The sequence below is a fragment of the Trachemys scripta genome, chromosome 4, assembly GCF_013100865.1.
Source record: "Trachemys scripta elegans isolate TJP31775 chromosome 4, CAS_Tse_1.0, whole genome shotgun sequence".
Lineage (NCBI taxonomy): Eukaryota > Metazoa > Chordata > Testudines > Emydidae > Trachemys > Trachemys scripta.
The window spans coordinates 52,797,956-52,814,102 of NC_048301.1; positions in this window are offsets into that span (position 1 = coordinate 52,797,956).

Here is a 16,147-nt window from a genome sequence, read left to right on the forward strand (position 1 = left end):
TGCATCTCAAAGCCACTGCAGTTAAGAACATAAGAATGGCCATACTGGGTCAGATCAAAGGTCCATTTAGCCCAGTTTCCTGTCTTCCGACAGTGGTTAATGCCAGGTGCCCCAGAGGGAATGAACAGGTATCAAGTGATCCATTCCCTGTCACTCATTCCCAGCTTCTGGCAAACAGAGGCTAGGGACACCATCCCTGCCCATCCTCGCTAATAGCCATTGAAAGACCTATCCTCCAAGAATTTATCTAGTTCTTTTTTGAAGCCTGTTATAGTTTTGGCCTTCACAACATCCTCTGGCAAAGAGTTCCACAGGTTGACTGTGAATTGTATGAAGAAATACTTCTTAGCTCTAACTGCCTACCTTGTTGGCATTCTTTGCAAAAGTGCCAAAGACTGAACTGGTTTTACAAAAGTTAATTAGTGAGCTAGTTAAACAAGAGTGAACTACCTTCGCATCCCTTGAAAGGGGTCTCTCGAGAACAAACTACACCATTTGCTCAAGAAACTCCCTGAAAAAAGCACAGGAACAAATATGCACAGACTTACCCCTAGAAACCTGACCAGGGGTATTCTATCTGCTACCCAAGATACATAAACCTGAAATCCTGGATGCCCCATCATCTCAGGCATTGGTACCCTGACAGCAGGATTGTCTGGCTATGTAGACTCTCTCCTTAGGCCCTACACTACCAGCAATCCTAGCTATCTTTGAGACACCACTGACTTCCTAAGGAAACTACAATCCTTTGGTGATCTTCCAGAAAACACTTCCTGGACACTACAGTGCTAATAAGTGATGGTCACACAAACACCACCCTATACCAGAAACCTATTGACCGCTATACTTACCTACATGCCTCCAGATTTCATCCAGACCACATCACATGATCCATTGTCTACAGCCAAGTGCTAAGATACAACCGCATTTGCTCCAATCCCTCAGACAGAGACAAACACCTACACAATCTCTATCAAGCATTCTTAAAACTACAATATTCACCTGCTGAAGTGAAGAAACAGATCGACAGAGCCAGAAAAATACCCAGAAGTCACCTACTCCAGGACAGGCCCAACAAAGAAAGTAACAGAACACTACTAGTTGTCACCTTCAGCCCCCAACTAAAACCCCTCCAGCACATCATCAAGGATCTACAACCTATCCTGAAGGACAATCCCTCACTCTCTCAAATCTTGGGAGACAGGCCAGTCCTTGCTTGCAGACTGCCCCCCCCCCAACCTGAAACAAATACTCACCATCAACCACACAACAAAAACACTAACCCAGGAACCTATCCTTGCAACAAAACCCGTTGCCAACTCTGTCTACATATCTATTCAAGGGACACCATCATAGGACCTAATCACATCAACCACACCATCAGAGGCTCGTTCACCTGCACATCTACCAATGTGATATATGCCATCATGTGCCAGCAATGCCCCTCTGCCATGTACATTGGCCAAACTGGACAATCGCTATGCAAAAGAATAAATGGACACAAATCAGACGTCAAAAATTATAACATTTAAAAACCAGTTGGAGAACACTTCAACCTCCCTGGTCACTCAATTACAGACCTAAAAGTTGCAATTCTTCAACAAAAAAATTTCAAAAACAGACTCCAACGAGAAACTGCAGAACTGGAATTAATTTGCAAACTGGACACCATTAAATTAGGCTTGAATAAAGATTGGGAGTGGATGAGTCATTACACAAAGTAAAAACTATTTCCCCATGCTAATTTTTTCCCTACTGTTATCCACACCTTTTTGTTAGCTGAGTCTGGTTCTGTTCAATTTCTTCATCAATGATTTAGATAATGGCATGAAGAGTAAAGTTTGTGGACAATACCAAGCTGGGAAGGGTTGCAAGTGCTTTGGAGAATGGGATTAAAATTCAAAATGATCTGGACAAACTAGAGAAGTGGTCTGAAGTAAATAGGATGAAATTCAATATGGACAAATGTAAAGTACTTCACTTAGGAAGGAACAATCAACTGCACACATACAAAATGGGAAATGACTGCCTAGGAAGGAGTACTATGGAAAGAGATCTGAGGGTTATAGTGGATCACAAGTTAAATATGAGTCAACAGTGTAACACTGTTGTAAAAAATGCAAATAGTAGGAGTGTTGTGAGTAAGACACAAGAAGTAATTCTTCCACTCTACTCTGCACTGGTAAGGCTTCAACTGGAGTAATGTGTCCAGTTCTAGATGCCACATTTTAAGAAAGATGTAGAAAAATTGGGGAAAGTCTAGAGGAGAGCAACAAAAATGATTAAAGGTCTAGAAAACATGACGTATGAGGGAAGATTGAAGAAATTGGGTTTGTTTAGTCTGGAGAAGAGAAGGCTGAGAGGGGACATGATGACAGTTTTCAAGTATAAAGAATGTTGTTACAAACAGGCGAGAGAAAAATTGTTCTCATTAAACCTCTGAGGATAGGACAAGTAATGGGCTTAAATTGTAGCAAGGGTGGATTAGGTTGGACATCAGAAAAAGCTTTCTAAATCATGGTTGTTAAGCACTGGAACAAATTGCCTAAGGAGGTTGTGGAATCACTGGAAGATTTTAAGAACAGGTTAGACAAACATCAGTCAGGAATGGTCTAGTTATTACTTAGTCCTGCCTTGAGTGCAGGGGACTCTACTAGATGACCTATTGTGATGTCCTTTTCAGTACAACATTTCAATGATTCTATGGCCTTGTCTTCACTTACCGGAAGGTCCGGCGGCACGCAATCAATGTTCTGGGATCGATCCCGGAAGTGCTCGCAGTTGGCGCCGGTACTCCAGCTCGCCGAGAGGAGTACGCGGCATCGACGGGGGGAGCCTTCCTGCCGCGTCTGGACCGCAGTAAGTTCGGACTAAGGTACTTCGAATTCAGCTATGTTATTAACGTAGCTGAATTTGCGTACCTTAGTCCGAAGTAGGGACTTAGTGGGGACCAGGCCTATGACTAGTTCCTTCCTCCCATGTGCTGCAAACTCAGCTGATGGGAGGAGTCTGCTTGCATGACTCATCTTCATAGGGAGGAGAGCAGGACAACAAAATTCTTTTATCCTCTTGTTGATGGTATGTAGGGAAATTCTTGTCACAACATCCCACAATAATCCATCTGGTATTGATGGACATTTCCCTTTGGGAAGGGCATAAAACCTTCTGTTGAAGATCAGCCCTTCATACTAATGTCTCTCTCCCACCTGGTGATTTGCACAGAGGCTTACAATACAACCGCTCAAATATTACCTTGCACTAGGGAACACATATGTTATAAGAAAGATTAATGCAAGCACCAACTGACAAGCATTCAATAAAGTCTCAATGCTAAATACATTTTTACAATTCTAACTAACAATACTAACACACGGTTGAGTCAGACTGATTCCAGGTATGTATTTGTCAGAGTTCAGTGTGAGCTGGCATCTGGTCTGCCAGTGTCACAGAGGAGAAAACAATCCTCCTACCTTTCTTTGTCTCCCCCTCCTTCTTGGCTGGTACAGAGAGTTTCCCCTCCTGTTTCACTTTACTTTAACTACTGGGAATGATAAACCACTAGAGGTGCAGTGTTAGAATTATGAGACTGCTATGTTGTACGACAGGATACGTACAAAGAAATCCATCAAACTCTGCTCAGGCTTAGAACAGATGACCTGGTGCCCTGGCCTCCAGCCAAGTTTCATTCCCATCAGGGAAGCTATGATAAGGACAGGTGCTGAAGGAGGATATTTGAACAGCAAACAAATAGGCAACTTGGGAGTTTGGGACATTTAAATCCAGTTTACTGTTATCCTCTCAAAAACCATATTCAGAGCATGCACCTGCATTCCTTGTACGCCCCAAATTCCACTGGGGAATCTGAGATGTGCAATGAATGCAGTGTTGGACCTTAAAAATTGCAATACATAAAGAAAGTCAAAGGTATTACCTCACTTCCTTAAAATTGCCCTTCACATATCAAATGGGATCTGAATTTATTATTTAGAAATTGGTATAGAAAGGACTGGAGGAACGTTCATGTCCCTAACATATAGTAGAGAGCACAGAGAATTACTCCTCCTTGTACTAACATAACTATTAATTAGTCAGTCACTATGTGTATCAGGGATGAATTTGGCTTTATCTCTGCCAGATTTGAAGATTCCAACTATTTCTCACATCTGGCAGAATTAGCAAATTGCACAATATTAATTGATAATGTATGTGAGAAATGGATAGGGACAGATATAGAAGATTTTAAACAAAGCAAACTAAACGTGAAATGTTGGAATACAGATCATTGAATTGAAGGTATGGCTAAATGTGTAATACAGATGGTCTAATTTAACTATGGCTGGCCTGCTTCTAATCTTACTTACTGGTTTTTCACCAGTAAACTCCATTAATTACAGTGAAGTTACTCCATTAATTACAATGCAAGTGAGATCAGAATCAGGCCTAAGGACCAAGACTCACTGAGCTCATAACAAAGTGAGCAAGCTGAATACTTTATTCTATTTTGCTGCTGCTAAGCTTGAGAGATGTGCACGCATAAAAATTGGAGAACAGAGCTGTTTGTGTGAATTCCTCTTGTGTGGTTAATAGAAGGTATCCGGGGAAATTATTTTTCCTCTCGCCAGTAAAGACATTTGGGCAGATTCTGAAAAAAAAAAAAAATCATTGATTTTTTTTTTTTTTATAAAACCATTAAAATGTACTGATAAAATACTGGGAAGTAATTTTTCAGAGTCAGCATTTGAAAAAGATTTGATGGTATTGATTTTCGCTGTGTACGCCCTGCTCAGTACTGCAAGAATATTTTAAAAGTCCTATCTCTGTTACCCATATCTGTTTTCCCTGCTAATTACGAGCAAATGTTTTAAAGAATCATTTTGTGTGGTATTGTACCTGGTCACCTTAAGAACTGCTGTTGTAACTGCTATTCTTTTCTTTATTTCTTTCTGAGTATTTAGGGCTCATGAAAGACACAGTCCTGAGTCTGAAGCCCCCTATTTAGCCATAGAACAGATTCAGTATGAGCAGCACAGTGCCAATATAAAGAACGAGGAGTACATGTGGCACCTTAGAGCCTAACAAATTTATTGGGACATAAGCTTTCATGGGCTAAAACCCACTTCAACGGATGCATGCAGTGGAAAATACAGTAGGGAGATATATATACACAGAGAGAACATGAAAAAATGGGTCTTGCCATACCAACTCTGACGAGACTAATCAATTAAGGTGGGCTATTATCAGCAGGAGAAAAAAAACGTTTGTAGTGATAATCAGGATGGCCCATTTCCAACAGTTGACAAGAAGGTGTGAGTAACAGTAGGGGGAAATTAGCCTGGGGAAATAGTTTTTACTTTGTGTAATGACTCATCCATTCCCAGTCTTTATTAAAGCCTAATTTAATGGTGTCCAGTTTGCAAATTAATTCTAGTTCTGCAGTTTCTCACTGGAGTCTGTTTTTGAAGTTTTTTTGTTACTTATTTTCCACTGCATGCATCTGATGAAGTAGGCTTTAGCCCATGAAAGCTTATGCTCAAATAAATTTTTTAGTCTCTAAGGTGCCACAAGTACTCCTCATTCTATTTTGAGTTAGATATCTCATTATATAATCATAAAAAGAACGAGGAGTACTTGTGGCACCTTAGAGACTAACAAATTTATAACTAGTCGAGGTAAACTCCAGGTAGGGGTATAATCTTGATAAAAGCTGGGCAATATTTTTGGATTAAAATATTTTTTGTCAAAAAATTCATATGTGGGCCTAAGGAGAGAGTCTACATAGCCACACAATCCTGGCTGATTTGAGTCAGCTGGGGGCTGGGGTCATTTAATTGAGCAAACCAAATACAATTACCAAACCAATTAGAATACAAATTTCAAAACCAATTCTCAATTTATAAAATCATATAAAAATAAAATATATATCATATAATTAATTGAAATGTTTCAACTATTATATTATGTTGTCTGACACAGAAGGACTGGGCTCAATGAGCCTTCTACTCCCTTGCATTTCAAAAAAAAATTTGCTATTGCTCCAGCTCAGAATTGGGGGAGGGAGGGAAATCAGTTTTGCAATGTCCTGAAGAATGGGAATTCCAGGTTCTGACCAGCTCTAAGCAATTACCTTAAGATACCTCGGGAGCAATGCTACCATGAGAAAAGGAGCCTAGGGAATAGTATGCATGCTGCAGTATTCAAAGGAAATTCCCACAGATCTTTGGGGGCCACACCATTCTACTCCTTCCATAAACCCTTCCTTGAGTTGAATTAGCATTTTAGGAGCTCCATGAATTCAAACTGAATTTCCTAAGCAATTATCCCAGTTCACACAGGCTTTTTAGCTGAACTATATGAGTTAGGCCTTCTGCAGGATATAGATAACCAAATTGGAAACTTCAGCCCATGTTCTTTCTGTATTGCACAATGTACAGTAGATTAAAATCATGGCTGCATTAATTGTCTGGTGATAGGAAATATTCCTTTAGCACATGTTTAATGGTCCAACCTTGATTTTCTCTTTCCCTACTGAGGAATAATATAATACAGCACATCAACTTGACGTGTTATTGATAGTGCTTTATTTTTGTTTATGGCAAACTCTGAGGGCAAATTAGAAGTTTTTGTGGCATGCTGCAAACAGATGATTCATTCAGTGATTGAACTTATAAGAAATACTAAAAGAAATCTGTCAGGCAACTCTAAACTGTGAGATTCCCACATTTAAAAAGAAAACAGGGAAGCAGTTTGGCTTTGGGCCAATACCACTATCACAATGCATCCACCTTGGCATTCTGAGTGCTACTTCCAGGTTAGACTCATGATCCATCCAGATATTAGTGCCATCTTTCACCCATCAAATGCTGTAGTGGGAGAAAGGATGGCAGGATTTTTGTTAGGCAGGAAAGAGTGGCGCGCACAAGCTGTCAAGTTCCATACCACTATTCCCTGCTTAGCCTACAGATATCTGAACAGACAGGGCTGCTTGATTGCCACTAAGCAGCCGAAGGGCGTTTGGCCAGTGGCAACACAGCTCCTTCAGGAGCCAGACTGTTGGGGTGTGGGGAAGGTCAGGGAATAGCCATCCATGCAAGATGGCCCGTCTCCAGTTCTCAGGAGGTCCCTTCCTTCCAAATCCCATGGATCCATGAGACTGGAAGATCTCATCACAAACCAATTCCTGTGGGCCCCCGAACCTCTGTCTCTGTATAGGGAGTTTCTCAGAAAACTCACTTTTGAAGTCTCTTGCCCTGTTTTTCCAGGAGAAGGATTGATGTGGCTGTGGGCTATTTGTTTTTCTTTAATCTTTTATTAGTTTTAAACTTGTGGTGGTGGTATTTAAAATGGCTTAGTGTGTTGTCTGGTTTTACTGACATTGGCAAGGTAAATAAAGATTTTTTTTTATGAGAGAGAGAGAGAGAGAGAGAGAGAGAGAGAATACCTCGGTTTCACTGATAAAAATTATTGTACAGTAAGAAAATGCCAGTGGAAAAGGACTATGACCTTGTGAACACGTTCCTTATGTACTCTGAGGATTATGTGGCTTTTACTTGAAGTGAGCTTTAGTATTCCCAAAGCAGAACTTGTGAAATCATGTAAATGCTGTTGGGATCATATGAGTGTTGGTCTCAGTATTCATAGCTGACTTTTGGTGGAATTTATTTAAAAGAAAATAATTTTTTCTCTCTAAATAGTTTGAGCTCTGGAAAGAAACATTTCTGTATATTCAGAAATCACTAATGATGGTCATGGTATAAAATGAGTGAACAGATAGAAAGATAGCCAAGGCTAAGTAGTATTGATAGCCTCCTTTTGGCTTTCAAAATGGCTTGGTGGGATATCAGAATCTTCTCTCATTTTTAATCTCATTTTAGTTTGTACCTGATTGAGTTTAAATATTTTATTTAGCATTTATTATTCAATTTATTTTTAAAAAGACTTTCATCCAAGTGCTGCAGAAACTTTATTAGCTACTTAGTGCAGTCATTGATACTCTGTTGCTATTAAATATATTTTTAAAAAGTCACCTGGAGTCTAAGGTAAAGTGAATGTCCCTTTGCCCTTAAGAAATTGTGCCTTCTCTCAGGGGCCACAAAAGGTGTCTTAACAATTATACAAGAAAACCCTTATGGCCCAACTATTAGCTGCAGATCTTCAGGGCAAGATTTTCAAAAGAACCTGAGGGAATGAGGTGTTCAACTTCAATTCGATTTCAATAGAATTTAGCTGCCTAACTTGTTTATTTCTTTGTAGAGTGGTAGCACCTAATAGCCTCACTCACAGATCAGGATCCCAGTATGTTAGGCATTGTACAAACACAGAACAAAAAGATGGTCTCTGTCCAAGCTTACAGTCTAAGTATAAAACAAGAAACAACAGGTGGATGCAGAGTGGGGAACATAAGGAAAGAATGGGACAATGCTGGTTGTTGTGTTAAGTAGTAGTATCAGCACACCAGCTGCTGAACTGTTGTTTGTGGGTTTCTTTGGAAACATCACAACCAGGGAGAGTTTTAAGGAGGGGTTTGAAAAAGGAAAATTAGATGTTTACCCAATGTAGATTTACCGAGAGCTCTTAGTATGTATGAGGGGGAAGCATAGGAGAAAGCATGAAAGTGAGTGTTGGAAAATCTAACAAATGGTTGAAGAAGGTGGGCATTACTGGCAGAGCTGGCATCTTGCTAGGCCTTCTAATAAGGCCTTCTATGAAAACCTCAGCACTGGTTAGTAGAGACAGTGTAAGTTATTGCAGATTTCCCCTTCTACAGAAAACGTTGGAAAAGAAGCAAATGCGACCACAAACCAGAGTTCTGAGTTTCACAGGAGACAGCACAGAACAATCCTAGCTTCAAGTGCACGATTATTTTTTGGCTTTAGCCAAAGACTTTGGTTTATTAATAAAGGTTGGGGTATAATCCATGAAATATCCAATGATTATTTCTGGATTTTTCTTCCATGTCCTACTGATTACCTGTCAGTTCCCCCCAAAACATTGATGGGGTGTGAAATCACAGCCGACATCCCATCTTCTTCAGGTTTTTAGGATCAAACGCTTACAGATAATGTTTGATCCGTTCCACAGGCAGTTCAGTCTCTGGATGATTAAACTGAGCTTCCCAGCATGAAAAGATCCAGATTGTGGCAACCAAGCTGTCAGCCTAATTTGAGAAGCAGCAACAGCAGCAGAAAAATAACAGGAGCCAGCTTACCCTTTGGTCAAGGGAGCTAAAGTGCAGCAGAGTCCCTGCTAGAGGAGAAGTTCTCTTGAATATTGTTTTCTTAATTCTCTTTTCTGGAACTGATTTGTTATACAGTGGCATTATTCCCAGCTTGAGCTATAAGAAAAATAGTCAATAGAAATGAACTAACAACCAAACACCCATCATAACCTTTAAAGTGCACATCTGACCACTTCTGTCTACATATAACAACTTTCTAATGTAACACAAAAGTTTTGAAACTATGGCTCTGAGTTTCCCTTCACTTACGCTGGTGTAAATCAGGAGAAACCTGACGACAATGGACCAGATTCATCCCTGCACCAATGGTAGTGATGGTGCTAGGGCAGAAGACAGGCAGCTTTTGACTTCACTATTCAGAGATTGCTGGAAGCCAGTTCAGCATATTGCAAATTATGGAAGCCCATCTGAGAGTCATTACAGTAGTGGAGAATTATTTACCATAGCATCTAGGAGACTCCATTATACTAGGCGATGTACAAACACAGAACAAAAATACAGTGCCTTCCCCCAAGGGATTTACAATCTAAGTATAAGACAACAGATGGATACAGACAAGTGGGGAGTACAAAGAAACGTTGATAAGCAGTGGCCTGTGTTGGCATCCTCACTGTAGCACAGAACTAACCTGGCCACTACCCCTCTCCCTGCCTTCCCACCCTACCAGACACACACTCCTGCCCGAGAAGACCTTGATGCAAGGGACATTCGATGGCAGAATCTGGAGCTGGGAGAATCATTTCTGTGACTCCCTGTGCAAGGGTTATTCCCTGGAAAAGTCTTGAGCCCATTGTGGATGCTTCACACGGTTTAGTTGGTACAAAGGAAGCACAGTTCAAGGGTGAATTCCCCTGAATGGAGTGCACCAATGTTTGTGAAAGGAGAACTTGGCCCTCTGTTCTTAGTCTATACAATACATTGTAGCTGTGCTCTTCTTACTATTACAGATAAGATGATATAAGAGTATGAAAAGAAAAGCATATTTAAAGAATTTATAATGTGGCTTTAAAAATTGATTAAAGATTAAATTTGATTTATAAATTGCCAGTTTGTGATCCATTTTTTAAATAATAAAATTTAAGAAAATCCCCTTTGGGCACTTTTTAAATAGAGTTTAAACTGGAATTGAAGTTTAAAAGAAAGGTGTTTGGCTTACAAGTTCACAAAAGGTTTCCAAAAGTTTATATACCGAGTCAAATGGAAAATTTGTATATTAATGTATATTAATTCTCTTTCCAAAACCACCCATCAGATGAAGTAAGAGATATACTGAGATTTAAAGGTATTATGCTGCTTATGCTCAGTAGAATTACATATATTTGTATAGGCAGCTTTTTAATGTACAGAATCATCTTTACACCCATCATAACATAGGAAGGAAAATGCTACAATGGACACTGATTTTTCTTTTGGAATAGTAGAGCAGCTATACCAGCCGACCTGGCTCTGAACAATGCCCTAGAGCAGAAACCAACACATAGTGCATGAAATGTACTGGAAAAATGAAAGCAGTCTGAGACAGACTTTGATGACCAGAGGGCCCAGATGAGATGCTAACTGACTGTCGTCATCCTAGGATTAATGCACGGTGCCCAATTTTCAATTGTGTCTTAATTGGATTACCCCATTCTGCATTTGGACTAACAAGTTGGCACTTAAGGGACAAAAGGTACCCACACCTCTGTGACCGGATGATTATCTAACAGTGAAATTGGTGTGATTCCTCTGCACAAGCTTGTGGGGAGATTTTGGGAGGACATTGGGAACCCCACTCCATGTGTGCTCCCTGTGTAGTAGCATAGTGGATGGGACAGGCTCCAGATGATCCATCATTGCATGTGTTCTCCTGTCCTCTGCCCCATGATGGGCATGGAGGGCTGCTTCTACAACTTAAAGTAACCTCCATTCATTGAATCTGCAGCCACTTGCTGGGCTGGAAGCAAGTATTCCTCCCTAACTGCTGCCTGACATGCCTCAGCCCAGTATGCCACCTGACTACTTGGGCTAAGAAAGGGTAAGGGGATCTGGAACTTAAAACTCAAACTTGCTACCAATTTGACTACTTAAATGAGCGTATTTGGATTCCCAGGTTCGAAAATCCATTTCTCTGTGTGTTAGACTCTCTCATGCCAGCAAAGAAACCTGCATGTCTAGTTTTCTTTGTGATTCCAAAATATGTGATCCTAGCAGATCGTAAAAAAATCAAAATATGTTTGAAGAGTCAGCAAGGCATCAATATTGGAGTTCTGTGAGAGGATCCTTTCTATGCAAACCTAGTGAGGTTCCAGTCTTGGTCCTGACCGTAGAACTGCCAGAAGTTCTATGCATCACAGTTCAATATTGCCTCTTGGGCAGAGGTTGTTCATCCTGTCTCTTCTGCTCTTTCCAGTGGAAAATTCTAACCACAGCTTACCAGGAGACAGTTGGTTGTTTTTTAAGTTAACGTTAATTTTTTTGCTGAATCCTTGGACAAGTCTATGTCCCACATGTACACAGCTACTCTTCTGTGGCCAGCTCTGCCTCTGCCTTTTCTTGACAGAATTCTTTCAGGGCAGAAAATGACAGTCTACTATATCTTCACACTCTACCTAATTTTTGGCAGCATTAAAGTCTACATAAGGCTAATGTACTGGAATTTCCTCTCTAGTGCCAGCCTGAAATCTAATCTGGTGGCATATACTGACAATTTCTGATCTGATAAGAAAAGTATTGTCATAATAACTTCTGTTTTAATTAACTGCACTGTCATGTTTTTAACCAATTTCATTCTCTATTCTTTGTCCAATGGTAATACTGATATCTCTGCTTCATGTTTAATCTTTAGATCCTTGGAATCTAGCTAACTGATCAAAGTAAAAACTTCCAGATGCAGCTAAATTGATCTTCAGATGTTTATCTGAAAAGGAAAATGCAGATATAGCCAATAACTTTCTACAGAAATGTACATCACTCATCCTAACAAAGTTACATCAGAGAAGCAGCTTACAGAAAATTTCCTGGCAGGTACATTTTTGTTTTCATTAACTTATGTCTGTCAAATATAAGGAATAGGCTTTTCTTGCTCACAGATAATGTGTTTGAAATGTGCTAGCTGTGTTTCAATACTGCAAGCCTAGATCTCAATTCTGACAGGGCAGAGCCCATTGCCAGATAGGGGCCTTGGAACCTTATCCTACAAACTAACAAGTACCTTTAGCTCCCAAATGAATTCAATGGGGGTGCTCATTAGCTTGGAAGAATTATATCTCTCTCTTCACAGATCATTTCCTAAGAGGACCTGATGGCTTGCTTCATTTTTGTCACCAGTGTTTAAGGGAACACCTTGGTGCCTTATATAGTCCACATACTACTTACTGCAGTATCCATCTCTTTAAAGCTTCTCATATTCATTGTTTGTCATATGTGTGGGAGGAGATCTTTTATTGACTTGGGTGGGACTTTGATAGGAAAGAGTTCTATTGATTTGTAAGTATTTAAAAAAGAAAGAAGGGAGCACAGATGACACAGATCAGTCTTCAGATGCTGAGAATTTCATATCATGTAGGTTTCCAAAAAGTAAATTTTTGTATTTAATTACAGAAGTTATGTGAATTGAAGCCGAGAGAAATCTTACTGATGGTAGAATTCTCCCCTCTGGTTTAGTCCTACCGACGCCCAAAATGGTGGAACTATGCATCACCTCCAGTATAAGTACCTGATGTGATTAGACTGTTCACTGTTGGTCAGAATTAGAAATAGGTCAAATTCATCCTTGAGCTAAATTTATTGAAATCTGTGAAGTCATCCCAGGGATGAATTTGCCCCCAAAATATTAATAATTTTATAAATTTTAACAGCCAAGAGTCCAGTGGGAACTTCCATGCAGAATCATAGCATAGTCAAAATATAAAAATGAATCAAGTGTCGCATTTACCAAGTAGAATTTTTGTTATGATATATACTAAAATCTGTGATTCCTGCAGAAATTAAGTATGTAATTAAAAAAAAAATCCAAGCCACTTTTGGGTTTCCCAATCTGTCATGTTTCTAAGGGTCCCATGTGAACGGGAGGAAGGTTGGGGCAACACATGGGAAAGAGCCCTGCCAAACTGTGCAAAGAAGACATACGCTAAGAAGCAGCAATTTCCCATGACCGCACATGCCCTACCTGGCATCTGTGGTTTTTAAATAATGCTGTTTAATCGTTTTCATAGGAAGCCTTAGACAGTGGCTGTACATGGTTGTGATGGTGGCACTGATCATTGATGTGCAGACCCAGCAGGGTTGGGCTGTTGAGAGAGCCACGGTTGAGAATAGAACAAACCTGGAAGATGTTTTCTTGAAGTAAAGACTCCACTCCATTTGTATTTTTTTAATATATCTCCCCCCTTTATATTAAAGCAGTATGAAGTATCCATCGACTTTAGGAAATTCTGTGCTCCGACTAATTAACAGTTCTGTTACTGGAGACGTGCCGATAATTTTGCAAAGCAGTTCAGCAAAGGCTAGGTTCGATCTGTACTGTCGGCCACTGAAACAGCAATCGCCCTGTTAGAATACATGGGTTTCAAATGCTACTTAAAATGTTCTATCACTTTCTTGCCTTGTGCTATGGGAAGCTTTTACCATTACCTATTTATGTAACTGAGTGCTTGCTTAAAGAGCAGTGCTAAACCATAGTCTTGTGACATCACATCATAGTGAAGCTTAATTGTATATTGACTGAGAGTTAGCACTGACTCTCTACACTTGCACTATTGTATTAATTTGCTTCTGAAAGCTAGAGCCATGTAGTTGATCAACAAGTTAGAGCACAAATCAGTGGTTCTCTAACTTCTGTTCTACCAACCACATGGTAAGAAGATACACTCATGGACTGTCTCCTCGCCCAACTTTCTAACAGTCCCTCCTCAGTCTGATTGGTTTTTCAAAATGTGTCTTTTCTGCAGACCTCCATGAAGGTTTCCATAGTGATAGCTTAAGAGTCACTGCACTAAACCTTGCAGGTGATTCCATTCACTTCCATGCAGGTGAGCACTTTGTTCACATACTCCTCTGGTTGCCAAGAAAGACTTGGGACAGCAAATTAAGCACCCAGTCCATCACCTTTGTAAAGTGCTATGAGAACCTATGGATGAAAACTGCTATATAAATGCCAGGTAGTTATTACTATTATTTTGTTCCCATTGAAGTCAAACTGAGTGTTGCCACTGACTTCAATACGAGAAGGGCCAGGCTTCAGAAAAGGAGAAATTATCCAAAGTTTTCTTTTGGAAATTGCGATAATATTGTATTTGTTATGTAGGTTATACTCATTTATTCTGATATTGCCAAACAGTATATTTCTTAATGAATTTCCCCTAAGGGAAGCAAATGTGGCAATCTAACCAAGTTGTTATGGTCTGTTGCATAAGAACTACAGTATGCATGTTTATGATCTTCCACAGAGAACTACACTCCTAACTGTTTAATGGTGTAAAGCTTTTCATCTCTGACAGAACATCACTTTTATACAGTATCTTGGGTTTTTTTCAGTACCATAACCTTAATGTGCTTTTAAGGATAATTCATTTTTGTTTTATTTCTGTTTGTCTGTTACTAAACTATCTAAAAGAATTTGCAAACATCTGTTTACTAACATATTTTGTCCTCTGAAGAAAAGCCATAGGAATGAGAAGTTCTAATGTATAACTTGTAAATATTCTCATTGGAAAAGTGCAGAAACAAACACTGAGAAGACACTACAAAAGAAGTATTCATGAAGACTTTTTAAATGAGAGTAAGGGCAAAGGAGGACTAGATCCCCCAAGAAATTTTCATTAAGATATGGAATCTTTTACCTCGTGGCTGTTTCTCTAAATCTGGCCCAGTCAGTGGTAACCAGAAGTCACCATTATTCTTCTATGATGGTTTGGTGATCTATGTAAAATGAGTTAGTGGCCCCAGTCCAATTCAAAGGAGATATGTCTACATCACACAAACATATTGATAGTCTCAGTAGAAAGGTCAATGACAGAATGGAGTTGAAGAACTCCATTCCCTCCATGGGGGGAGGGATAGCTCAGTGGTTTGAGCATTAGCCTGCTAAACCCAGGGTTGTGAGTTCAATACTTGAGGGGGCCACTTAGGGATCTGGGGCAAAATCAGTACTTGGTCCTGCTAGTGAAGGCAGGGGGCTGGACTCCATGACCTTTCAAGGTCCCTTCCAGTTCTAGGATATCTCCATTAATTTAAAAAAAAAAAATTCATTCCCCAAGGAAGGTAATTTCCACAACCACTAAAATGTAATTCAGATGAGACACTTAAAAACCAGACTTGACTGAATAATAAACCAAGTCTAATATAGGAAATGAGGTGACTGATCTAGTATATTTGCCACTTGGGTGAATAATCTTTTATGTTTACTAGTCAGAAAAAGATGTCTGCACATAAAAAGTCATGTTTTATAAAGATTGGGCTGAACACATATTCACTCTGTGGTCCTGAGCAAATTTCTTAACTTTTCTGCTTCAGTTTCTCCATATGGAAAATGAGAATACAAACATTCACTAACCAACACATACGGGTATTGTGAAAATTTATTAGCTAATGCTGGTGAAGCACTTTGAAGGAGGAAAGCAATATGAATCCTAAGTAGTAGTATAGCATTTGTGGATACCAAAAAGCAAGATACATATATAATCTCATACTAACACACATCTCTGAAAAGTGAGATGAATTATTGTAAGCATAAATGTTGTTCTCCCATTAGTATAAGCCTCAGAGTTACTGGTGTAACTAATGTGAAAGGGGAAAGCTAAAGAATATTTGCATAATTGCCAACCATCCGTCCCCTTAAAAGGAAATATACTGTGAAGTACTATTAATAAGTGTCAATGAAAATATAATTTTGGTTACATGATTTGAATGACTCATCAGATAAAAATGAAACAT